Source organism: Ochlerotatus camptorhynchus, unplaced genomic scaffold, assembly GCF_037179485.1.
Source record: "Ochlerotatus camptorhynchus isolate MF236.1 unplaced genomic scaffold, CSIRO-AGI_Acam_v1.1 ptg000230l, whole genome shotgun sequence".
Classification (NCBI taxonomy): Eukaryota; Metazoa; Arthropoda; class Insecta; order Diptera; family Culicidae; genus Ochlerotatus; species Ochlerotatus camptorhynchus.
The window spans coordinates 1,827,902-1,854,212 of NW_027040720.1; positions in this window are offsets into that span (position 1 = coordinate 1,827,902).

Here is a 26,311-nt window from a genome sequence, read left to right on the forward strand (position 1 = left end):
TCTTCTTGAAGATGTCGATGTCTTCCAGGGAGTCATTTCTGAACGTGGCCACATCGCTAGGGAATGCTCTTCAAAATTCAATTGCCGGAAATGTAAGGATCCACAAGCGTCGACTTCAACTTCCACGACTACAGTATCATCTCACATGGCAAAGGTTACGTCATCCCAGGTACTTTTGGCGACTGCGGTTGTTATTATTGAAGACAACCAAGGGTCACAATATCCTGCTCGTGCATTACTAGATTCTGGTTCTGAGTGCAACTTTATCTCGGAAGGACTGAGTAAGTTGTTGAAGGAATCAAGTCAGAGAGTCGACATCTCGATCCAAGGTGTTGGACAAACAACGACGAGAGTTACACGCAAGATTGCAGCTACAATCAAATCAAGGATGACAAACTATTCAAGAGTCATGGAGTTTTTAGTTCTGCCGAATGTTACCGCCTGTTTGCCTACTGCTACAGTGCAGAAGAACAGATGGGACATACCCGATGGAATCCATCTAGCGGACCCGGAATTCTTCCGCTCTAGGAAGGTAGACATAATTTTGGGAATCCAGGCGTTCTTCAGTTTCTTCCAGTCTGGAAAGGAAGTGTCTATGGGTGATGACCTTCCTACACTTACGGAGTCGGTTTTTGGATGGTGAGATCTACACGCCGGTGGAAACTACAAGATTTTCGTGCAGCATTGCAATCTCGGATAATCTGGAGGAACTATTGTCTCGGTTTTGGTCCTGCGAAGATTTAGGAGCCGTCAACAACTACTCTCCAGAAGAAATGCGCTGTGAGGAACAGTTCAGACGAACAGTACAAAGGGAAGTAGATGGTCGCTACACCGTAACACTTCCTAAGGACGAACGGATCTTGGTACAACTAGGAGAATCAAAGGAAATTGCCCTGAAACGCTTTCGAAGCGTGGAACGAAGATTGTCAAGGAACCCGGATCTTCAAAAACAGTATTGTGCCTTTATGACCGAGTATTTGGATCTTGGTCACATGCGCAAGGTAGAGGATACGAATGAGGAAGTCGTCAAACGAGTCTTCTTGCCCCATCATCCTGTGATTAAGGAGTCAAGCACCACAACTAAGGTCAGGGTGGTGTTTGATGCGTCCTGCAAAACATCTACAGGCATCTCGCTAAACGATGCGCTGTTTGCAGGACAAATAGTACAGCAAGGTCTAAGGCCAATCATTCTCCGTAGCCGGTTCCGTCAATTTATGGTAGTCGCAGATGCGGAAAAGATGTTCCGGCAGATTTGGGTCAACAGTCTCGACACCCCTCTACAGTGCATTCTATGGTTTGGCCCAGATAACCAAATTGCCACATATGAACTAATTACGGTGACTTACGGTACGAAATCAGCACCGTTCTTAGCTACTCGTACGTTAAAACAATTGGCAGAGGATGAGCGAGCGAACTACCCATTAGCTGCTAAAGCCGATGACGAAGACGTTTACATGGACGATGTGATCTCCGGAGCGGATGATATGGAGTCTGCTATTGAATTACGATGTCAATTGGATGCTATGCTTCTTAGCGGAGGCTTCAAGTTGAGAAAATGGGCGTCAAATTCTCCAAAGGTGTTAGAGGACATTCCCAATCAGGATTTGACACTACCCACTACGCATGGAATCGATTGGGACCAGGATGCAGAAGTCAAAACCTTGGGACTTACCTGGCTTCCTCATTCAGACCGCTTTAAATTCCAATTCAGCATTCCACCACTCGTAGAAGGCCAGCATTTCACAAGTAGGAAGGTGCTCAGTATCGTAGCAAGATTGTTCGACCCTCTAGGACTACTGGATGCAACTATCACGACTGCAAAGGTGTTTATGCAACGTTCATGGACTCTGGTAAACGAACGTAATCAAAGATTAGGCTGGGACGATCAACTGCCTGAAACGGTGGGTGAGGAGTGGCGCAAATATCACGAACAGCTACCGTCACTGAATACGTTACAGGTTGCACGGTGTGTCGTCGTACCCGGCGCAACCTCAGTTGAGTTTCACTGTTTCTCTGATGCGTCGATATTAGCATATGGTGCCACAGTCTACGTGCGAAGCGAAGAAAGGGATGGCACTGTTACCATTCATCTACTAACATCAAAGTCGAAGGTCGCTCCTCTAAAGGTACAGTCATTGCCACGCTTGGAGTTGTGTGGCGCACTCTTAGCAGCACAGCTTTGGGAGAAGGTATTGGGTGCCACGAACACGGAAGCTGAAGTACACTTCTGGACGGACTCGACATGCGTGCTGCAATGGATTAAATCACCTCCAGCCACATGGACTACTTTCGTGGCAAATAGGGTTTCCAAAATCCAAACTTTGACGGAAGGCTGTAACTGGAGTCACGTGTCGGGGAAGACTAACCCTGCAGATTTAATCTCTCGAGGCATTCTTCCAAACGAAATACTGAACAACGAATTCTGGTGGAGTGGGCCAAGCTGGTTGAAAAAACCAAAGGAACAATGGATATCGGACCCAACCGTAGAACAATATCCCCTAGAAATGCGGAAGACAGCTGTTCCAAGTACGGCAGAGAAGACTTCTTTTGTTTCGGATTATGTTCTCAAGTTTTCGGATTATAATAAGCTTCTACGATCTACAGCTTACTGGCTACGACTGATTGCGACTCTACATAAGAGCGGAACATGGAATAGAGGTTTTCTGACGTTTTTAGAAGTGCAACAAGCGGAGGAACTGCTCGTACAAGTCCAACTGGAACACTTTTCCGTGGAGATTACGGCGTTGAAGGCTGGCAGCTCGGTAGCTCGAAACTCACCGTTGCGGTGGTTCCATCCACGGATCATGGACGACGGTATTCTTCGTGTTGGTGGAAGGTTGACCCATTCAGATGAATCTCACTCAGCGAAACACCCCATGGTTCTTCCAGCGAAACATCATCTAACTGAGCTGATTTTGCGTCATTATCATCTGAAATTGCTTAGTCCATTCAGAAGGATCAGGCTGAATTCGAATCCCGTTTCTTCGATGTCAAATCCTTCCTGTTGGACAAGCTGAACGAGTTTCAAGATATTTCAAATCAATCTGTTCGAGGAGGTGATGCTTCGTTACATGGTGTTGTGGAACATGTTCGCCTGCCACAAATCCAACTACAGCATTTCGATGGGAATATAGATGAGTGGTTGAGCTTCAGGGACATATACACTTCTCTGATTCACCACAAAACTGAATTGCCACCTGTTGAGAAATTTCACTACCTCAAAGGATGCCTAGGAGGAGAGGCAAGGGCACTCGTTGATCCTCTGAAGATTACTGCTGCCAACTATTAAATTGCGTGGGATACGTTGGTGAAACGTTATAATAACAGCAAACTTCTGAGAAAAAGGCAAGTTTAGGCGATGTTAAAACTACCATCTCTTGTCAAAGAATCAGTTAATGATCTACAACGACTGGTAGAGGGATTCGATAGGGCTATTCAGAACCTCGATCAAGTAGTAGATCCTGCGGAATACAAGGACTTGGTGTTAGTTGAGCTGGTCAGTTCCCGTTTAGATCCTACAACTCGGCGCGGTTGGGAGGAATTCACGTCTGCTAAGGACAAGGACACCGTCAATGATTTGATGGATTTTCTTCACCGGCGAATTCAGATACTTGAATCACTACCAGTTAAAGCAGAGACACGATTGGATTCTACGCTACAGGAAAAACGAAAATCAGTCGTTCAAAGAGCAAGTCACAATGCTGTTCAATCCAATGGTGCAAAATGTGTTTCCTGCTCAGACATCCACGGATTACACATCTGTCCTGTCTTCTTGAAGATGTCGATGTCTTCCAGGGAGTCATTTCTGAACGTGGCCACATCGCTAGGGAATGCTCTTCAAAATTCAATTGCCGGAAATGTAAGGATCCACAAGCGTCGACTTCAACTTCCACGACTACAGTATCATCTCACATGGCAAAGGTTACGTCATCCCAGGTACTTTTGGCGACTGCGGTTGTTATTATTGAAGACAACCAAGGGTCACAATATCCTGCTCGTGCATTACTAGATTCTGGTTCTGAGTGCAACTTTATCTCGGAAGGACTGAGTAAGTTGTTGAAGGAATCAAGTCAGAGAGTCGACATCTCGATCCAAGGTGTTGGACAAACAACGACGAGAGTTACACGCAAGATTGCAGCTACAATCAAATCAAGGATGACAAACTATTCAAGAGTCATGGAGTTTTTAGTTCTGCCGAATGTTACCGCCTGTTTGCCTACTGCTACAGTGCAGAAGAACAGATGGGACATACCCGATGGAATCCATCTAGCGGACCCGGAATTCTTCCGCTCTAGGAAGGTAGACATAATTTTGGGAATCCAGGCGTTCTTCAGTTTCTTCCAGTCTGGAAAGGAAGTGTCTATGGGTGATGACCTTCCTACACTTACGGAGTCGGTTTTTGGATGGTGAGATCTACACGCCGGTGGAAACTACAAGATTTTCGTGCAGCATTGCAATCTCGGATAATCTGGAGGAACTATTGTCTCGGTTTTGGTCCTGCGAAGATTTAGGAGCCGTCAACAACTACTCTCCAGAAGAAATGCGCTGTGAGGAACAGTTCAGACGAACAGTACAAAGGGAAGTAGATGGTCGCTACACCGTAACACTTCCTAAGGACGAACGGATCTTGGTACAACTAGGAGAATCAAAGGAAATTGCCCTGAAACGCTTTCGAAGCGTGGAACGAAGATTGTCAAGGAACCCGGATCTTCAAAAACAGTATTGTGCCTTTATGACCGAGTATTTGGATCTTGGTCACATGCGCAAGGTAGAGGATACGAATGAGGAAGTCGTCAAACGAGTCTTCTTGCCCCATCATCCTGTGATTAAGGAGTCAAGCACCACAACTAAGGTCAGGGTGGTGTTTGATGCGTCCTGCAAAACATCTACAGGCATCTCGCTAAACGATGCGCTGTTTGCAGGACAAATAGTACAGCAAGGTCTAAGGCCAATCATTCTCCGTAGCCGGTTCCGTCAATTTATGGTAGTCGCAGATGCGGAAAAGATGTTCCGGCAGATTTGGGTCAACAGTCTCGACACCCCTCTACAGTGCATTCTATGGTTTGGCCCAGATAACCAAATTACCACATATGAACTAATTACGGTGACTTACGGTACGAAATCAGCACCGTTCTTAGCTACTCGTACGTTAAAACAATTGGCAGAGGATGAGCGAGCGAACTACCCATTAGCTGCTAAAGCCGTTGACGAAGACGTTTACATAGACGATGTGATCTTCGGAGCGGATGATATGGAGTCTGCTATTGAATTACGATGTCAATTGGATGCTATGCTTCTTAGCGGAGGCTTCAGGTTGAGAAAATGGGCGTCAAATTCTCCAAAGGTGTTAGAGGACATTCCCAAGCAGGATTTGACACTACCCACTACGCATGGAATCGATTGGGACCAGGATGCAGAAGTCAAAACCTTGGGACTTACCTGGCTTCCTCATTCAGACCGCTTTAAATTCCAATTCAGCATTCCACCACTCGTAGAAGGCCAGCATTTCACAAGTAGGAAGGTGCTCAGTATCGTAGCAAGATTGTTCGACCCTCTAGGACTACTGGATGCAACTATCACGACTGCAAAGCTGTTTATGCAACGTTCATGGACTCTGATAAACGAACGTAATCAAAGATTAGGCTGGGACGATCAACTGCCTGAAACGGTGGGTGAGGAGTGGCGCAAATATCACGAACAGCTACCGTCACTGAATACGTTACAGGTTGCACGGTGTGTCGTGCAACCTCAGTTGAGTTTCACTGTTTCTCTGATGCGTCGATATTAGCATATGGTGCCACAGTCTACGTGCGAAGCGAAGAAAGGGATGGCACTGTTACCATTCATCTACTAACATCAAAGTCGAAGGTCGCTCCTCTAAAGGTACAGTCATTGCCACGCTTGGAGTTGTGTGGCGCACTCTTAGCAGCACAGCTTTGGGAGAAGGTATTGGGTGCCACGAACACGGAAGCTGAAGTACACTTCTGGACGGACTCGACATGCGTGCTGCAATGGATTAAATCACCTCCAGCCACATGGACTACTTTCGTGGCAAATAGGGTTTCCAAAATCCAAACTTTGACGGAAGGCTGTAACTGGAGTCACGTGTCGGGGAAGACTAACCCTGCAGATTTAATCTCTCGAGGCATTCTTCCAAACGAAATACTGAACAACGAATTCTGGTGGAGTGGGCCAAGCTGGTTGAAAAAACCAAAGGAACAATGGATATCGGACCCAACCGTAGAACAATATCCCCTAGAAATGCGGAAGACAGCTGTTCCAAGTACGGCAGAGAAGACTTCTTTTGTTTCGGATTATGTTCTCAAGTTTTCGGATTATAATAAGCTTCTACGATCTACAGCTTACTGGCTACGACTGATTGCGACTCTACATAAGAGCGGAACATGGAATAGAGGTTTTCTGACGTTTTTAGAAGTGCAACAAGCGGAGGAACTGCTCGTACAAGTCCAACTGGAACACTTTTCCGTGGAGATTACGGCGTTGAAGGCTGGCAGCTCGGTAGCTCGAAACTCACCGTTGCGGTGGTTCCATCCACGGATCATGGACGACGGTATTCTTCGTGTTGGTGGAAGGTTGACCCATTCAGATGAATCTCACTCAGCGAAACACCCCATGGTTCTTCCAGCGAAACATCATCTAACTGAGCTGATTTTGCGTCATTATCATCTGAAATTGCTTAGTCCATTCAGAAGGATCAGGCTGAATTCGAATCCCGTTTCTTCGATGTCAAATCCTTCCTGTTGGACAAGCTGAACGAGTTTCAAGATATTTCAAATCAATCTGTTCGAGGAGGTGATGCTTCGTTACATGGTGTTGTGGAACATGTTCGCCTGCCACAAATCCAACTACAGCATTTCGATGGGAATATAGATGAGTGGTTGAGCTTCAGGGACATATACACTTCTCTGATTCACCACAAAACTGAATTGCCACCTGTTGAGAAATTTCACTACCTCAAAGGATGCCTAGGAGGAGAGGCAAGGGCACTCGTTGATCCTCTGAAGATTACTGCTGCCAACTATTAAATTGCGTGGGATACGTTGGTGAAACGTTATAATAACAGCAAACTTCTGAGAAAAAGGCAAGTTTAGGCGATGTTAAAACTACCATCTCTTGTCAAAGAATCAGTTAATGATCTACAACGACTGGTAGAGGGATTCGATAGGGCTATTCAGAACCTCGATCAAGTAGTAGATCCTGCGGAATACAAGGACTTGGTGTTAGTTGAGCTGGTCAGTTCCCGTTTAGATCCTACAACTCGGCGCGGTTGGGAGGAATTCACGTCTGCTAAGGACAAGGACACCGTCAATGATTTGATGGATTTTCTTCACCGGCGAATTCAGATACTTGAATCACTACCAGTTAAAGCAGAGACACGATTGGATTCTACGCTACAGGAAAAACGAAAATCAGTCGTTCAAAGAGCAAGTCACAATGCTGTTCAATCCAATGGTGCAAAATGTGTTTCCTGCTCAGACATCCACGGATTACACATCTGTCCTGTCTTCTTGAAGATGTCGATGTCTTCCAGGGAGTCATTTCTGAACGTGGCCACATCGCTAGGGAATGCTCTTCAAAATTCAATTGCCGGAAATGTAAGGATCCACAAGCGTCGACTTCAACTTCCACGACTACAGTATCATCTCACATGGCAAAGGTTACGTCATCCCAGGTACTTTTGGCGACTGCGGTTGTTATTATTGAAGACAACCAAGGGTCACAATATCCTGCTCGTGCATTACTAGATTCTGGTTCTGAGTGCAACTTTATCTCGGAAGGACTGAGTAAGTTGTTGAAGGAATCAAGTCAGAGAGTCGACATCTCGATCCAAGGTGTTGGACAAACAACGACGAGAGTTACACGCAAGATTGCAGCTACAATCAAATCAAGGATGACAAACTATTCAAGAGTCATGGAGTTTTTAGTTCTGCCGAATGTTACCGCCTGTTTGCCTACTGCTACAGTGCAGAAGAACAGATGGGACATACCCGATGGAATCCATCTAGCGGACCCGGAATTCTTCCGCTCTAGGAAGGTAGACATAATTTTGGGAATCCAGGCGTTCTTCAGTTTCTTCCAGTCTGGAAAGGAAGTGTCTATGGGTGATGACCTTCCTACACTTACGGAGTCGGTTTTTGGATGGTGAGATCTACACGCCGGTGGAAACTACAAGATTTTCGTGCAGCATTGCAATCTCGGATAATCTGGAGGAACTATTGTCTCGGTTTTGGTCCTGCGAAGATTTAGGAGCCGTCAACAACTACTCTCCAGAAGAAATGCGCTGTGAGGAACAGTTCAGACGAACAGTACAAAGGGAAGTAGATGGTCGCTACACCGTAACACTTCCTAAGGACGAACGGATCTTGGTACAACTAGGAGAATCAAAGGAAATTGCCCTGAAACGCTTTCGAAGCGTGGAACGAAGATTGTCAAGGAACCCGGATCTTCAAAAACAGTATTGTGCCTTTATGACCGAGTATTTGGATCTTGGTCACATGCGCAAGGTAGAGGATACGAATGAGGAAGTCGTCAAACGAGTCTTCTTGCCCCATCATCCTGTGATTAAGGAGTCAAGCACCACAACTAAGGTCAGGGTGGTGTTTGATGCGTCCTGCAAAACATCTACAGGCATCTCGCTAAACGATGCGCTGTTTGCAGGACAAATAGTACAGCAAGGTCTAAGGCCAATCATTCTCCGTAGCCGGTTCCGTCAATTTATGGTAGTCGCAGATGCGGAAAAGATGTTCCGGCAGATTTGGGTCAACAGTCTCGACACCCCTCTACAGTGCATTCTATGGTTTGGCCCAGATAACCAAATTACCACATATGAACTAATTACGGTGACTTACGGTACGAAATCAGCACCGTTCTTAGCTACTCGTACGTTAAAACAATTGGCAGAGGATGAGCGAGCGAACTACCCATTAGCTGCTAAAGCCGTTGACGAAGACGTTTACATAGACGATGTGATCTTCGGAGCGGATGATATGGAGTCTGCTATTGAATTACGATGTCAATTGGATGCTATGCTTCTTAGCGGAGGCTTCAGGTTGAGAAAATGGGCGTCAAATTCTCCAAAGGTGTTAGAGGACATTCCCAAGCAGGATTTGACACTACCCACTACGCATGGAATCGATTGGGACCAGGATGCAGAAGTCAAAACCTTGGGACTTACCTGGCTTCCTCATTCAGACCGCTTTAAATTCCAATTCAGCATTCCACCACTCGTAGAAGGCCAGCATTTCACAAGTAGGAAGGTGCTCAGTATCGTAGCAAGATTGTTCGACCCTCTAGGACTACTGGATGCAACTATCACGACTGCAAAGCTGTTTATGCAACGTTCATGGACTCTGATAAACGAACGTAATCAAAGATTAGGCTGGGACGATCAACTGCCTGAAACGGTGGGTGAGGAGTGGCGCAAATATCACGAACAGCTACCGTCACTGAATACGTTACAGGTTGCACGGTGTGTCGTGCAACCTCAGTTGAGTTTCACTGTTTCTCTGATGCGTCGATATTAGCATATGGTGCCACAGTCTACGTGCGAAGCGAAGAAAGGGATGGCACTGTTACCATTCATCTACTAACATCAAAGTCGAAGGTCGCTCCTCTAAAGGTACAGTCATTGCCACGCTTGGAGTTGTGTGGCGCACTCTTAGCAGCACAGCTTTGGGAGAAGGTATTGGGTGCCACGAACACGGAAGCTGAAGTACACTTCTGGACGGACTCGACATGCGTGCTGCAATGGATTAAATCACCTCCAGCCACATGGACTACTTTCGTGGCAAATAGGGTTTCCAAAATCCAAACTTTGACGGAAGGCTGTAACTGGAGTCACGTGTCGGGGAAGACTAACCCTGCAGATTTAATCTCTCGAGGCATTCTTCCAAACGAAATACTGAACAACGAATTCTGGTGGAGTGGGCCAAGCTGGTTGAAAAAACCAAAGGAACAATGGATATCGGACCCAACCGTAGAACAATATCCCCTAGAAATGCGGAAGACAGCTGTTCCAAGTACGGCAGAGAAGACTTCTTTTGTTTCGGATTATGTTCTCAAGTTTTCGGATTATAATAAGCTTCTACGATCTACAGCTTACTGGCTACTACTGATTGCGACTCTACATGGAACATGGAATAGAGGTTTTCTAACGTTTTTAGAAGTGCAACAAGCGGAGGAAATGCTCGTACGACAAGTCCAACTGGAACACTTTTCCGCGGAGATTACGGCGTTGAAGGCTGGCAGCTCGGTAGCTCGAAACTCACCGTTGCGGTGGTTCCATCCACGGATCATGGACGACGGTATTCTTCGTGTTGGTGGAAGGTTGACCCATTCAGATGAATCTGACTCAGCGAAACATTGCGTCATTATCATCTGAAATTGCTTAGTCCATTCAGAAGGATCAGGCTGAATTCGAATCCCGTTTTTTCGATGTCAAATCCTTCCTGTTGGACAAGCTGAACGAGTTGCAAGATATTTCAAATCAATCTGTTCGAGGAGGTGATGCTTCGTTACATGGTGTTGTGGAACATGTTCGCCTGCCACAAATCCAACTACAGCATTTCGATGGGAATATAGATGAGTGGTTGAGCTTCAGGGACATATACACTTCTCTGATACACCACAAAACTGAATTGCCACCTGTTGAGAAATTTCACTCAATGTTTGTTGGGATACCTTCAAATTTCGTTTGTCCTTGGGTAACCTTGAGGAGTGCTGCTCGGTGGTAATCTTCGACGTCTCGGGTGATTGGGCCACTATTTCCATCCAGAGTCTTCTCGAAACACAAATTATCAGAAAATACACCCTTTTTATTCAAACTACACTTTTTTTTTTTTTTTTTTTTATTTTTTTTTTTAACTCTTTATTTGTTCCAAATTCAAAATAAATTACATTTCATTTTTAACCTAGGTGCTCCAGTTACTACAGTAACTTACCAGCCTTAATTGTTATGATATATATCTAAGTGTTTTTACATTGTTCCTGTCTTGGCAATTCAGTATTTTAAACAGGTTTTTTTAAACCTGCATTTCAGTATAACAATTGATATCTTAAAACTAAAAACTAAAACTAAATCTTATCTAAGTATAAAGGGAATTAATCGTTGCAATTGAGGATTGCAACGAGTTTTGCCTGAAATTATTAATTATTTTGTTGGACATTTGTGCTAAAGTCTCAACATTCGAAATTCTATGTACTTCGGTAGTACTGTACCAGGGAGGCAACTTCAAAATCATCTTCAGAATTTTGTTCTGAATCCTTTGAAGTGCTTTTTTCCTGGTAGTGCAACAACAAGACCATATTGGCACAGCGTAAAGCATGGCCGGTCTAAAAACTTGTTTAAATATTAGAAGTTTATTCGTCAGGCAAAGTTTGGATTTCCTGTTTATAAGAGGATACAAACATTTTATATATTTGTTACATTTGGCTTGAATGCCCTCAATGTGATCTTTAAAAGTTAATTTATGGTCAAGTATTAATCCAAGATATTTCACTTGGTTTGACCAGGAAATTGGAACTCCGGTCATAGTGACTATGTGACTACTACTAGGTTTCAAAAAGGAAGCCCTGGGCTTATGTGGAAATATTATAAGTTGAGTTTTGGAAGCGTTGGGAGAAATCTTCCATTTTTGTAAATAAGAAGAGAAAATATCTAAACTTTTCTGAAGTCTGCTGCAAATAACACGAAGACTTCTTCCTTTAGCGGAAATGCCTGTGTCATCAGCGAACAAAGATTTGTGGCAACCCTGAGGCAAATCAGGGAGGTCCGAAGTGAAAATGTTATACAATATAGGCCCAAGAATGCTACCCTGAGGAACTCCTGCTCTAACAGGTAGTCGATTAGATTTGGAATTTTGATAATTTACCTGCAGAGTTCTGTCAGTTAAATAATTTTGAACTAATTTCATAATATAAAGTGGAAAATTAAACTTTTTCAATTTAGCAATCAAACCTTCATGCCAAACACTGTCGAATGCTTTTTCTATGTCTAGAAGAGCAACTCCAGTTGAGTGGCCTTCAGATTTGTTTGAACGAATTAAATTGGTAACTCTTAAGAGTTGATGAGTAGTTGAATGCCCATGGCGAAATCCAAACTGCTCATCTGCAAAAATTGAGTTCGTATTGATGTGAAGCATCATTCTATTCAAAATTATTTTTTCAAAAAGTTTACTTATTGAAGAAAGCAAACTTATTGGACGGTAGCTAGAAGCTTCAGCTGGATTTTTATCCGGCTTCAAAATTGGAACAACTTTTGCATTTTTCCATTTATCAGGAAAGTATGCCAAATGGAAACATCTGTTAAATAATTTTACCAAAAAAGACAAGGTACTCTCTGGGAGTTTTTTGATGAGGATATAGAAAATTCCATCATCACCTGGAGCTTTCATATTTTGAAAATTTTTAGTTATAGACCTTACTTCGTCCAAATCAGTCCCCCAGGAATCATCAAAAATATTTTCCCGAGAGAAAATATTCCGAAAATCCCGAGCAACCTGATTCTCAATAGGACTAGTAAGACCCAAACTGAAATTATGGGAACTCTCGAATTGCTTAGCAAGTTTCTGAGCTTTTTCCAAATTTGTGATAAAAATTTTACCACCTTCTTTAAGCGCTGGAATTGGCTTTTGAGGTTTTTTCAAAATTTTTGTGAGTTTCCAAAAGGGTTTGGAACTCGGGTCTAATTTAGAAACATTATTTTCAAAAGTTTTGTTCCTCAGGGCAGAGAATCGCTTTTTAATTTGTTTTTGCAAATCCCGCCAGATAACTTTCATGACAGGATCGCGTGTTCTTTGAAATTGTCTCCTACGGACATTTTTAAGACGGATCAAGAGCTGAAGATCATCGTCTATTATAATTGAATCGAATTTAACCTCGCATTTTGGTACTGAGGCAGCTCTTGCTTCAACTATAGAAGTAGTCAGAGATTCAAGAGCATAATTAATTTCATCTTTGGTTTGCAAAGGAATGTTTGGATCGAAGTTATATTCCATAAATGTTCGATATTGCTCCCAATCAGCCCTATGGTAATTGAAAGTAAAGCTGTTGGGATTAGAAATTATTTCTTGGGATATTTCAAAAGTTACTGGAAGGTGATCAGAACCGAAGTCAGCATGGGTAACCAATTGGCTACAAAGTTGACATGAATCAGTTAAGACCAAATCAATAGTGGAGGGATTTCTTGCAGAAGAAAAGCATGTTGGGCTGTTTGGATATTGAATAGTGTAATAACCTGCAGAACAATCATCAAACAGAATATTTCCATTGGAATTGCTTTGAGCATTATTCCATGAGCGGTGTTTTGCATTAAAATCACCAATAATGAAGAATTTAGACCTATGACGGGTAAGTTTCTGAAGGTCACCCTTGAGAAAATTCTTTTGCTGGCCTACGCATTGGAATGGCAAATAGGCAGCTATAAACGTAAGTTGTCCAAATTTTGTTTCAACAGAAACTCCCAAAGTTTCAAAAACTTTGGTTTCAAATGAAGAAAGTATTTTGTGTTTGATTCGTCTATGAATAATGATGGCAACGCCACCACAGGGTCCATCAAGACGATCATTTCGATAAATTAAATAATGTGAGTCCTTCTTAACCTTATGGCCAGGTTTAAGGAACGTTTCAGTTATAACGGCAATATGCACGTTATGAACTCTCAAAAAATTAAATAGCTCGTCTTCATTATCTTTAAGAGATCGAGCATTCCAATTTAAAATGTTTAATGCTTTAAAATCCATTACTGAATTTTAAAGTCATGACAATATTATTAGCAAATTTTACTCCAGTTTGAATAGCATCAAACATGGAGTTAGATTTAAGCATATCAGAAATCATGTCAATTAATGAATTCTGTAAAAATTCCATTTTAGGAGCAGTAATGCTTCCTAAGTCAAAATTGTCAAAATTTCCGTTAGAATTACTTTGGTTAGTATTTTGATTTCTACCCGCTGCAATAGCAGCATAGGTAGCTCCATTAACTCGCTGAACATTGTTAGCAGCGAGGGGAGTAGGTACAGATGAAACATTTGAAGCAGGGGAGATATTTGTACCTACGGGTACGAATGTAGAATTTGTTCCTCGCTGACCGTTGTTAACAGCAGAGGAATTTGTACCTGGTCGGAAACGTGGAGCGTTTCCTACCTGTCGGTTAGAACGAGATTGTAGGATCGCTTTGCGAGTCTTACATTCCCAAAAATTGGATTTGTGGTTTTCACCACAATTTGAACATTTAAATTTCTTAGGATCTTCCTTCACAGGACAGTCGTCCTTTGCGTGAGAGGAATCACCACAATTCATGCATTTAGCTGGCATGTAGCAATTTTTAGTTCCGTGACCCCATCCCTGGCACTTACGGCACTGAGTGAGGTTTTGAAAATTTCCTCCAGTCTTCCTGAAGTGTTCCCACTTCACTCGGACATGGAGCATAAGGCTAGCTTTTTCTAAGGCCTTAAGGTTGTTTAGTTCACTAGACTTGAAGTGAACTAAATAAAAATCATTAGAAATCCCGTTGCGCGAATCGCCAGGACGGGATTTCATTTTCATTTTGATTACTTGGAGTGGCACAACTCCAAGTAATTTTGCCAGTTCATCTTTGATCTGGTCCAGGGATTCACCACTGGGCAGTCCTTTCATGACAACCTTGAACACACGTTCAGTTTTGGTGTCGTAAGTAAAAAATTTGTGCTTCTTCTCAGTAAGATACTTGAGAAGACATTTAAATCCATCCAAGGTTTCAGCCAATACACGGCATTCACCCCGACGTCCAATTTGTAGTGAAAATTTAACTTTCACGAAATTCAAAAGTTCCATGCGAAGAGCATGGAAATCGGTAGTGGTTATCACAATAGGGGGAATCTTTTCCTTCTTGGCATTAAGCCGGGAAAGTTTACTAGAATTTTTCTTGGATAATGGATCATTCTCATCATCCGTGAGCAAATCAAATTGATTACTCAAATTAATTTCTTCAGAAGGGGGGTCAAGAGTTTGCCCCTTTCTTTTGCGTTTAGGCGCCATGGCGGCAGTAAATTTTTTATCCAAATCGACTTCCAAGCAGATTACTATAAGAATCTGAAGGATCGAAGAGGAATTTTCCAAATCGATATCCAAGAAGGATTACCTCGGGTAGGGTCCAAACAAGGATCGAAGAGGAATAAGAGGAGTTGAACAAGGTAGAAAATTTTTACAGGTTGAGCACTGAAAAGTGCTGTTTAAATTTGTTGTAGCTTTAGGTAGTAGTAACACTTCCTTAAGCAAAAAGCAAATAGATCCGCACGGCAAGAGAGCACGATGCGGACTGTTCAAACTACACTTATCCACAGAAACTACAAGACATGTATTTACTTAAACAATATTCACATTTATTAAATAACGTGCTGAGGTTCGCCCTCCAGCTTCCGAGCGCGAGCAGTGGCAGTAGTGAACTAACTTTAAGTTTGATCATCGTATCATCTCCTCCCTTCGTATATGGTCATCGGTTACGGTCATCTGTTGCGGCGAAGACACTCCGCAGTGAGTGATCGAGTAACCGATCCAATATTCGCCGTGTCCGACAGATTCGCTCAGCTGGTTGCGCACATGTAGGGTATGTGTATAGTTCGTCAACACTGTATAATCAGCCTACTGATCATTCTTGTATGAAACTGGTTCCAAACGTAAACAAACGCTGTAGGTTTCTTATGGCTTGTCTACGTTTGGAACCAGTTATGCGAGGTAGGCGACGATTGTTCGTATTTGACAGCCACATCCCCCCTTGGAATAAACACGTTTTTCTTTTTGTGAGTTTGTAAAAGTTGTTCTCTTGTGATTTCTCTTCTGCGGCCTTTCCATAACTCTGTTACAAGGATCAATTTATGGAAGTTCTCTGTGATTTCTATATGGGGGTACACTTTGAGAAAACCGAAAATGGAACATGTAACGAAATTATGAAAGATTTTGTATGATAATAACTCAGCTGCCTCTGGACCAACTTTAATAATTTTATCACCAATCGATCAGAAATATTTCTATGCATCGATAGCAATGTTTTCGACTGTTGAAGTTCAACAAAAAACTATTGAAAAAGTGGATTAAGGTGAAAATGTCAACATGCAAGCATGGCGAATATTTATAATTTTGGTCACCCTAATCGTGAATTCACGAAGCGGTTTATGAATAACGCGTTCGGTGCGTCAGTTCGATGATGAGCAGGCCTTGAACGTGTTCATCAAAAAGCACGTAATCCATAAGTCGTCGTACTTGTCCGGCTTTATAAAGAAAACTGCGGTTAAAGCGTGGCTTTCTTATGATTTCGACACCACTGTACCGCCGCTACGGGATCACAATTGATTAGATCGCCATAGATGCCATAGATGATCTTGAAACTCCTGCAGTGGATTTTCAAATTGAGCTGTTAACCATTGCCGGGGATAACGAGACAGAATTGCTGCTTGGGCAACAGGAAACGCTCCTTTGCAATGAGGACAAATGCCTGGAGATCGCTCCCGCGCAAAACAGTGTTCCTCTGTCATTGTTTTATGTATGTATTGGTGCGATATGTAGGAGCGTGTTAGTGAAAATCCTAGGAAAATACCTAACAAAGCGCTGTCAAATTCATTTTGACAGATACATACATTTTTTTAGGTTAGTCAGAGGAAAATAATAAACAACTTTACACGGCGATGCACCCGATGCAGTGCGTTAAACGTCACTAATCTCCCATACACACTTAATTTTTTACCCGCGGGCAGTGCACCAATAATTCAGTCGAGCATTGTCCGCTGTCCGTAAGCCAGAACTGATATGGATGGGTTTTCCGGGTTGATACTCCACCACTTCCGGACACACAAGATGGGTGGTAAATGGATCGCATGATGACGGTTGATAGTGATAGCGATGGTTGGGTACCGTGAAAAAAAAACGATAGTGGAAGAACGTCCGACAGGGAACTAAATTGAGCGAGTCATGGACGAACATCCGGCAAATGATGATCGACGAGAGGAACATCCACAGACAAACAGACATACCACAGTTCGCATGTCGCTTTATCGTTCACTAATTTGACGGATGGCTTGCTGTGGAGTTTGACGTGGTCAAAGTGACCGACAGATGGCGATGGTGTTTGATGGATTTTCCAATAATCAAACATATTTACAGTACTAAGTCTGTTTGCCTGTGGAACAACGGTAGTTTGGTCGCTCGCAGCGTGTAAGGTAATGGGTTGGAAAATGTACCATTACTGCCGATTGAATGCGTGGCCGTTCCGTTGCTTTGTGCGTGTATTTGTGGGTAAGTGAAAGCGACAAGCCCCGTGCGGGAGGTTGGTGTCTTTTTATTGACTTTTATCAGACCCGGCATCCGGCGGTAATGATGGGGGCAAATGTCTTCATTCTTTCCGTGCGTGCGTCCACTATCGTTTGGCATAAAGTGCAAGGGCGCTAGAGTAAGCCGCAAGTGTGAGGTGTTGTTATGTTGTTGTCATTGTGACGTGTCAACGCGTAATCTTATCACTTGTGTCAGACGCAAACAAAAACGAACGAACTGTCGAACGTGGATTTGTTTGCTTGATTATCGTATATTGAATTGTTCGGGACATAATGATATATGATACGGTGACAGAAGCGGGGATGATTCGGCAAATGACAGCGATAAGATGGGATCGTCGTCTGTGATTTCTCTGTGCTAGGTAATCTAGTCCCATGCATGCAAGTGTGAAATGCGAGTAATTAATAGCGCCTCAAATACAAATTTAATTGTCATTAAGAAGATGCCAGAAGCGACACACAAATTGCAATCATTAATCTTCTCATTGGTACCATCTGACAGTAATTTAAGTCACTAATTTTCATTTAAATTACGGCTCAAGCTGATGTGGTAGCAAATGTACCGATTTATTCCAATCTTCAATCTAAATACGTATATGGAAAGCTTCCTACCGACAAGGTGTGTTTACGAGAGAAAAGGTGTCCCTGGTTTGTCTGAAAATTGATTCAGATGTTTTGGAATCGTTGAGGGACAGTTGGAACACATATATTCCAACTGGATGATTGTATATATCAGACCACCATTTCCAGACCAACCTTGACATCATAGGCTAACATTAATGCACATCTTCAAGACCCGACACTGACAAGCCATCGAAGCGGCATGCTCGCAACAGATGAATGCAAAATCAATTCTGCCCATTCCCCCTCGCCTCAAGTCCACTTTGAAGAGCATAATCTGCATTGGTAATAGAATCCACCGTCTCCCTACAATTTCCTGCGGGGCATAATTTGGTAGCATTATTCAAATGTTGATCAACCTCGGCTCGACTCGACTCGACAGACGGTGGCGTCAGATCCTTAAATTTATGCACCACCTGCCGTCTTCACCGCGCGTGTCGTTTGACAGCGCCGGCATGGCACACAGTGGCCCGTGGTCCTTTACTGCATGGTTGCCCTAGGTGATGAGCTTGTCCAAACATTCTTCGATTTCAAGCGTAGCTATTCAAATCGACGTATCTGCTTTTGTAAACAATCACTTCAATCGACGATTTGTCTTAACTGCTAACTCACCCACGCAACCAAACGCCATCATCAGGTAGGGGAATTCCCCTACTAGCTGGTGTTGTTAGTTTCTGTGAGTGAGCTAGCAGTTGCCACAAATCGTCGATTGAAGTGATTGTTTACAAAATCAGATACGTCGATTTGAATAGTTACGCTTGATTTGATCTGCATTGAAGCTCATCGATTTTCTCCTTTCCTTCACTGTGCGCTTCCTTATTAGAATCCGCTGAAGGGCCTCGGTATTTTATTGCAAGTCCGTCCAAGATGGTTGGCCGTGATTAACAGTAATAAAGAAGTTCCATTCCCTGGAGCAAGATAAATGTAGGGAAGGAAAAGAAATTCGATTTCCGCTTCCTAAATTAGGAAGCTGCATACCAATGAGACGGCATGGAAGACGAGAACGACGACAACGGCGTAGAAAACTGTGACCTGGTTTCGTCGTTGTTAATAAAAAACAAAAGCAAGGACAAGAAAACAACAATAAACATAATAAAAAATCACTTCCAACTCTCCCCCGTTCCTCTATTTAATCCTGTTTCAGACTATGTATACACGGTAGTCGAGTCACGTCTCTGTTTTAAGGGCTCTAAAATGTCAGATAAACAATGTTGAATCTAGCAATCTGTAGGAAAAAAAAAAAAAAAACTAAAACAAAGAGGGAAACCATGTTTGGCGCCTGGAAGGTAGACTGCACGGCTTACATAATGTTCCATCAAGCTGTTGCGTCGTCATTTCTCTTTGTTCTGTTCCGTTTTTTTGCTGATGTCGAATCAAACAACAAGCTATTAAGAGCCAGGAAAATTAAGCTTTCTCAATGGCAATGGCGATTTATGCTCTGCAGCGCATTAGTCAGACGTAAATGGCTTGCTCGAAAGTAAATCCATTTGAAGACGCTGATGGTTAACAAACTGAAACAAAGGCGAAATTAGTTTTTTTTTGGGAGCTTTGGTAACTGATGGCGAACAATTTGCAAGAATTGCATGTTTGTAATTTAAAAACAGAAATAAAATACATCATTGTACACCGAAAAAAAAAAAAGTTGTTCAATATTACATCCAAACTGCTGCAACCAGGTCAATCCATCGGTTGTGTAATATAACGTTGTACGATGTACATCGATTTTGCGAACAAAATTACATCCATTGATGTAATATTGTATCTGATTTTTGCTATTACATCATTATTTCATACATCAGCTTGAATTACATTGATCGATATTATGTACATATTTTTTGCCGTGTAAGAGATACACCAACAAACGGACCGAGGTATTGTAACATTCAGTGGATTTGATGCACACATTTTCCCAAAGGGATCTTTGCACACATTTTTCCTCGGTCGATGAGACTTAAAAGACCTGAGCGCAATGACAGCGAAAAAGCCCGATCAGATTGAACCTACTTTTGGATCAACAATAGAAAAGTGCCCATCAGCATTTGTAAACAAACCGTTCCAAAGCCCTTTACTCACAAAGCGAAGGCAACCCACGCAAACCAACACCATCATCGGATAGGGAATACTTCTACCTACACGATGATGGTGTTGGTTTGTGTGAGCAACCTTCGATTTGTGAGGAATGGGCTTTGGAACGGTTTGTTTACAAATGCTGATGGGCTCTTTTCTATTGTTGATCCAGACTTGTCGAATTGAAAACTATTTAGATAGGATCAAATCGACTTCGGTTAGGCATCTTGATGTCATTTGTGACAACTGTCAAACTTTTTGTTTCCATTCCGCTTGCGCCCAAATTGCGTTAGGGCTTTTAAGTGGCTCGCAGCGAAAGAGAGTAACTTTTACACAGTTGTATCATAGAGATAACTCACTAGTAGGTCCAGAAAAAAAGTGCTCAAGTTTTTGGCTCAGCTCTGGTACTAACTTCGGTCCCAAGCTAATCGATGCACCCCTCGAAACATAGGAAAATCCACGAACCCCTCATTTTATCTGTCAAACTTTCATAGCGAATTAAAACAAACATAGTGTGTTAAGCTTTGACTAGCTCAGGTATAGACGAGTGCACGGATGGATTTAAGTTCACTCACTCGACAAAAAGTGACACAACAGCGGGGCCCTGTTTACTAAAAATGAACACATGAACATGAACAACGCTGACGATTCGAAACTTTCTGTCCACTTTGTAAAAAACTGCCTCCTCATCTCCCCTCTCTCTTCCTGCTCTTCCTCTCTCTCTTTTACTCATCCCTTCTCCTTTTCTCAATGATCCACGGTGCCAACATTGGAGACATAAATATAACCGACGTTACGGATAGGATGTGAGCCGTTGTCGAGGGGTTAGTGGATTTTTAACTTGTTAATTTTAATGCGGACTTTGCCACCTTTTATTTTTATTTACATTTTATTTATTTATTTATCTATTTAGTTGTTTATCTGCATGCATAGATTTACAAACTTTTATTTACAGGGCTGGGTAACTAATTATACGGGTTATATATTTATGTTAGGTTTAGTTTACAAATAATATGTGCCAATGTACTAGATTTATGAATTTGAAATATGTACTTTATTTACTAACTTTACATACAAATCTAACCTAATAATCAAAAACAAAAGAACTAACCCTAACCTTAAGTATCCTCCTTGAACATCCTGCCTTGAGCCGGACCATTTTCACAAGTTGTTGGTAACAAGTGTAGTACTAGAATTTCGACTAGAATGGGGCAGGTTAATTGATTTGCTTCGGACCAATAGGCTAGTCAAGTAGTCAGGCAATTTAAAATCGTTAGTTAGTGGGATTTTTCTGAGGTATTAAAATCTCTGGTCACGTCTTCCTTTGGAAGGGAAGTAAAGCCGTCGGTCCCGGCTCATGTTTGTTGAATGAATGCGATATCCTACGCAGGTGTGGAAACTGCCTTCCTGCGCATTCGATTGCCGTCAATGGATGGCAATCGATGTCCGTCGGTGATTGGCACTAGATTGCGGAACAGGGACCGACGTTAAATAAAGAAAATAAGAAGAAAAAGAAGAGATTTTCGATGCTGCTAACAAATGTTCCGGTGCATTTTTCTGACGTTGTCGATGAAGGACACGGGTTCCACTTGATTTCGGTGATGCTTTCCGATGCCGCCAACGGAGGTTCCAGTGCATTTTTCTGACGTTGTCAACGTAGGAGGTTCCAGTCGATTTCGGCGGAGATTTCTGATGCTGCCAATACGGTGGAAATACGGTGGTGAAGCACTGGCTAGAGCGCTGCACTGGGTAATTGCCAAGATTTGGGAGGAGGAGTTATTACCGGAGGAGTGGATGGAAGGTGTCGTATGCCCAATCTACAAAAAGGGCGACAAGTTGGATTGCTGCAACTACCGCGCGATCACACTGCTGAGCGCCGCCTACAAGGTACTCTCCCAAATTCTATGCCGCCGTCTGTCACCATATGCAAGAGAGTTCGTGGGGCAATACCAGGCGGGATTCATGGGTGCCCGCGCTACCACGGACCAAATTTTCGCGATTCGGCAGGTTCTGCAGAAATGCCGCGAATACAACGTGCCCACACATCATTTGTTCATCGATTTCAAATCCGCATACGACACAATCGATCGAGATCAGCTATGGCAGATTATGCACGAGTACGGATTTCCGGATAAACTGACGCGATTGGTCAAGGCGACGATGGATCGAGTGACGTGCGTTGTTCGAGTATCGGGGACACTCTCGAGTCCCTTTGAATCTCGAAGGGGGTTACGGCAGGGTGATGGACTTTCGTGTCTGCTGTTCAACATCGCGTTAGAAGGTGTGATCAGAAGAGCTGGGATAGACACGAGTGGCACGATATTCAGGAAGTCCATCCAGCTCCTTGGTTTCGCCGATGACATAGACATTATGGCACGGAACTTTGAGATGATGGCGGAAACGTACATCAGACTGAAGGCTGAAGCTAGACGGATTGGACTTGCCATCAACGCATCAAAGACAAAATATATGAAAGCAAGAGGTTCTAGGGAAGACAATGTTAGCCTCCCACCCCGAGTTCAGATTGACGGTGACGAAATCGAGGTGGTCGATGAGTTCGTGTATTTGGGCTCACTGGTGACCGCCGAAAATGATACCAGCAGAGAAATTCAAAGACGCATTATGGCAGGGAATCGTGCCTACTTTGGACTCCGGAGGACGCTCCGGTCGAATAAAATTCGCCGCCGCACGAAGTTGACTGTCTTCAAGACGCTGATTAGACCGGTGGTCCTTTACGGCCACGAGACCTGGACTATGCTCGTGGAGGACCAACGCGCCCTTGGTGTTTTCGAACGGAAGGTGTTGCGTACCATCTACGGTGGAGTGCAGATGGATGACGGAACGTGGAGGAGGCGAATGAACCACGAATTGCACCAGCTGCTGGGAGAACCATCCATCGTCCACATTGCAAAAATTGGGCGACTACGGTGGGCTGGGCACGTCGTAAGAATGCCGCACGACGACCCAGTGAAAATGGTTCTAGAAAGCGGCCCAACAGGAACAAGAAGAAGAGGCGCGCAGCGGGCAAGGTGGATCGACCAAGTAGAAGGTGACCTGCGGACCCTTCGCAGACTACGAGGCTGGCGAACTGTGGCCATGGATCGAGTAGAGTGGAGACGACTTCTTCGGACAGCAGAGGACAACAAGGCCTTAGCCTGATTGGTAAGGTAAGTTCTGATGCTGCCAATGAAAGTGTTGGGGGAACCGAATACCTTCTTCCACCCCCGACAGCGTCTGGCTTCCAACACTCGAAGTGTGATGTATGGGTCGAGTTGGGCGAACAATTAATTCCCATCCATGTCCTGCGGCCAACCTAGTCCTCCCTTCTTATTCACAATAAAATTACACACGCGAATAGAAAACACTACATTTATTTTAATACACGAAGCATACAAATAACACTACATTTATTACACTTATTTTAACATTTAATTTTCACTTAAGCCTAAATACAAAACAAAACTAATTAAAAGTGCCCACACGCGCAGTTTCCGGTGGCACTCGGTGGTTGGATTGCCCTTTTTCAACTGTGTGAGACAGGTCATCATGCAACCGTGATCGCTCCCTTGCGATGTTCTTCTTCGGGTCCTGGATGAGAGTATCTCCCACTCTCTTATTACCGTAACCGTTGTCCGCGAAACTCACCACCGCAGAACCATACGAGTGACGTCAGAGATATCCCACTCTCGATTGATCTGCACATCTGCTAGCTGCTGATCGTGTGGAACAATGTGAACTGGCATTCGAAGGTAATAACACTCTGACTTGCGATTGTAGAATAATGTATATTTCAGTTTCAGTTAGTTTTATTAATTAACCAATTGCGCAGATAGAATTCAATATTGTTTATGCTGAATCTTTCCCAAGTCATATGTTGATATGTTGCTTCCTGTTGTTTACGAGTCGACCCGATACCATGTGGCAAAAGTCACACGCAATCGATTATGCTTATTGCAAGCTATGCTATGCAAACAATCATTTCATTCATTGCGCCGTCTGCGTGCGTTGTTGATCGTCTTGCGCTTGACCTAGTAAACATTTTTATTGCATTTAGGATTTCTTAGGAATGTTTATTTGAGACCCAGTGGAAATGCTTAGAATACATTAATGTCATTTTGATTTACAAGTTTGTTTTTCGTTTATGTTGCGCATCGACACTTTTAACGGAAATGATTGCGTCTTAATCAAACTGTTTTTCAATTGGTTTGCGCATCCACCACAATGACGATGGAAGAATCAGTTTCTGCAGCCTATTGTAGCGGACCTACAGCTGATACAGGGTTGTAGTTCTACTCGTAAACAGAAAGTTCCATTTGATGTTTCAGTATACTCAACTGAGTATGTTCAAGCCGATGTAGGTGGAGATTTTCGATGCGACGAAAGTTCCAAAATGCTCCGCACATTGCTAGAAAAATCCCATGAAATTGCATGGTTGATGTATTTAAATATATCACGATATATTCAAATATATTCCTGCATCATAGCAACCTTTTTCCAGATTATCAACAAGACTGACAATTATTTATTGTGAAGGAATATTTGTTGGTAGTTTCTTGCTTAATTCAATATTTATTAGATCTCTGTCTTTATCCACATACTTAGTTTTTCGCCGAATCTCGGCAATTTTTTGCCGAGATTCACACAGCCGAGTGCTCAGTAATCAATTTTACTGAGATATCTTAGCAAACATGACGTTGTTTGCTGAGATTCAGCAAAGCATTTTCTGAGGCTCAGCAACCAAACGTGACTTTTGCTGAGATCTCAGTGAAACCGATTGCCGCGTACTCGGCTGTGCAAATCTCGAGCAAATCTCTGTGGCTTTTGGAACGCTGTTTGAGCTTGAAGTGCGCTGTCGACGATGAGATTAGAGAGGAAGTTATATTCCTCCAACGGCGGAAGCTCTTCCACTAACGATACTGTATCGCCTATCGTGGATTGGATCTTAGTCCAATCGATGTTACTGGTTAGATCATACGCGACGTTTACGGATTCTGACGAGTCGAACCCACTGGCAATCGAAATTTTGATCGGCAGATGATCACTACCGTGCGGATCCTGGATTACATGCCAAGTGCAATCCAACGATAGTGAATTGGAGCAAAAGGTGAGGTCTAATCTGCTACCATTCGAGGATGGACCAGCCAAACGTGTTACTTCTCCATTATTAAGTATTGTCATGTTGAAGTTGTCGCAGAGATCATAAATCAAAGTAGAACGGTTATCATCGCACAGCTCCCCCCAGCCTGTACTGCGGGAGTTAAAATCTCCCATGATCAACCATGGAGCGGGAAGTACCGCACATATGTCGAAAAGTTGTTTACGATTAACAGAGACTCTAGGAGCAATATATACAGAATACCTTTAATGGTAGCCTGACATGCGACAACTTCAATACCGGGGAATTCGGGAAGATTCACTCTATAGAAGGAATGGCACTTTTTGATCCCCAAAAGTACCCCCTCCTCCACGCGAATCCTCACGATCCAGTCGATCAATGTTAAAATTATAAAAAAGGAAGATCGATATCTGAAGAGAGCCATGTTTCACAGAGGGCAAATGCATCGCAATTATTGTTATGGACTAAATACTTAAACGAATCTAATTTCGGAATAAGGCTTCGACAATTCCACTGTAGAACTGTGATCAAATCCCCGACCTCGTTTGGAAAATTATCCATCGAAGGAAATGATTGCTGCAAGGAGGGGCCACTTCAATTTCCATTGCTTCAAGAGGGTCTTCACAGAAGGAAGCATTGCCAGAACAATGCTTTTGAGAGGATCAGAAATATTGAGGTACTTGAGGATATCGTCCACAATTTTATCAAATGAGAACAACCCAGATGAAGAAGGGGCTTCTGTTCTTAAAAATGGGACATCAGGGGTTTTGGATGTCCCCGGGAGAGGTGGAAAATCCTGGGTATAATCAGTTCTGCGGAATCCAGGAGGAGTAGAAGTCTTCTTTTTTCCACCACTCCTTGATTTGGGCAAGCTGATTTGGGGTTCTTGATTTTCAACTTTCCGCGAACGGATGCGTTTTCGTTTCCGTGCAGAAAAACGGAAAGAAGTTCCCTTCTCAGCCAAGTCAAAGTCAGTCTCGTCATCTGACAAAAGAGAGAATGGATTTTTGGCGTTGGTCGATGGCGTGGCCGTCTTAAGCATTTCTGCAAAAGACTGCCGGGAAAGATTCCTTGAGGGAGCGTTGTAATTTTTCCCCGCGTTGTTTGTACACCGGGCACGACGAGAGACCATGAGGAGTTCCCTTACAGTACACGCATTTTGGTGCAGTGACTGTGCAGGCGTCAT